We start from the raw sequence: 1,649 nt of genomic DNA, 5'->3' as shown, positions 1-1,649 counted from the left end.
TTTCCACTGTTTCCCCATCTATTTCCCATGAAGTGATGGGACCAGATGCCATGATCTTCGTTTTCTGAATGTTGAGCTTTAAGCCAACTGTCTCACTCTCCTCTTTCACTTTCATCAAGAGACTTTTGAGTTCCTCTTCACTTTCTGCCATAAGGGTGGTGTCATCTGCATATCTGAGTTTATTGATATTTCTCCCGGTAATCTTGATTCCAGCTTGTGCTTCTTCCAGCCCAGCGATCCTCACGATGTACTCTGCATATAAGTTAAATAAGCAAGGTGACAATATACAGCCTTGACGTACTCCTTTTCCGATCTGGAACCAGCCTATTGTTCCATGTCCAGTTCTAACTGTTTCTTCCTGACCTGCATATAGGTTTCTCAAGAGGCAGGTCAGGTGGTCTGGTATTCCCATCTCTTTCAGAATTTTTCACAGTTTATTGTGATCCACACAGTCAAAGGCTTTGGCATAGTCAATAAAGCAGAAATAGACATTTTTCTGGAACTGTCTTGCTTTTTCAATGATCCAGTGGATGTTGGCAATTTGTTTCAGCAGCACATGTACGAAAATTGGAACAAAACAGAGATTAGCATGGTCCCTGCACAAGGATGACAGGCAAATTCGTGAAGCATTCCATATTTTTGAACTGAACCACAAAAAACCCCAGTTATCAAAGATTGGCTCTCTCGCTTTACTTTTCTGCTTAAAAAGTTGGATGGTGGGGGGTGGGGAGAGGTTCAGAATTTTTCAGACAAGCAAAAACTAAACAAGTTTATCAGTACTAAGCCTACTCTAAAGGAAATGTTAAAGGATATTGTTAAAATGGAAAAGAAGTAAAGATCTACAGGAAATGAAATATCCCAGTAAGAAAGGCATATACATAATAAGGACAGAGGTTCAACCGCTTAAATAAGCTACTGGAAAGATTAAAAGTTAAAAAAAATTGTACAAGCATCTGTAATTACCATAACAGTTAAGAAATAAGCATGAAGATGCAAACTATGAAATAAAAGCCACAAAATGTAGGGAGCAGAGTAAAAACTGTTAATCTTTTAGAATGTATCTGAGCTTAAATGACAACCAATTTAAAACAAAAATATATACAGGTCAGCATATGTGAGTGACATGGTAACCACAAATCAAAAACCATTAAAGAAAATCATAAACCTATAATGGAAGAAACAAAAATAACAAAGAAGAACTTCAAATACAACTGGAAAATAAGTAACAAAATGTCAAAAATTGCATACCTATCAGAAATTTCTTTAAACATCAATAGATTAAATGCTCCAATCAAAAGACATAGATGGTTGATTGGATAAAATACTAGACCCATCTATAGGCTGCTTACAACAGACTCATTTCAGAGCTAAAGATGCACAGAGACTGAAACTGAGGGGATGGAAAAAGACTTTTCATGCAAAAGGAAATGACAAGAAAGGGAAAGTAGCAATACTCATATCAGAAAAGCAGACTCTAAAACAAAGGTTACAACAGAAGAAAAGAAGGGCATCATGTAATGATAAAGCGATCAATACAAGAGGAGGATATTATACTCATTAACAAATGCACACAATACAGGAGCACCAAAATATATAAAGAAAATATTAACAAATGTGAAGGGAGCAACTGGAAATAATACAATAACAGT

The 1,649-nt window shown here is 36.0% G+C and overlaps 1 pseudogene; it reads left to right on the top strand.

Moving 5' to 3' along the window:
- The first annotated feature begins 541 nt into the window (after positions 1 to 541).
- LOC129553445 (U6 spliceosomal RNA) lies at positions 542 to 641 on the top strand (annotated as a pseudogene).
- The last annotated feature ends 1,008 nt before the right edge of the window (positions 642 to 1,649 follow it).

This window comes from Moschus berezovskii, chromosome 18 (assembly GCF_049115385.1).
Source record: "Moschus berezovskii isolate FMDL1 chromosome 18, NW_MosBer_1.0, whole genome shotgun sequence".
In the NCBI taxonomy this organism is placed as follows: domain Eukaryota; kingdom Metazoa; phylum Chordata; class Mammalia; order Artiodactyla; family Moschidae; genus Moschus; species Moschus berezovskii.
Note: the sequence above shows the minus strand (reverse complement) of the source record. Positions and strands in the feature narration are given on the sequence as shown.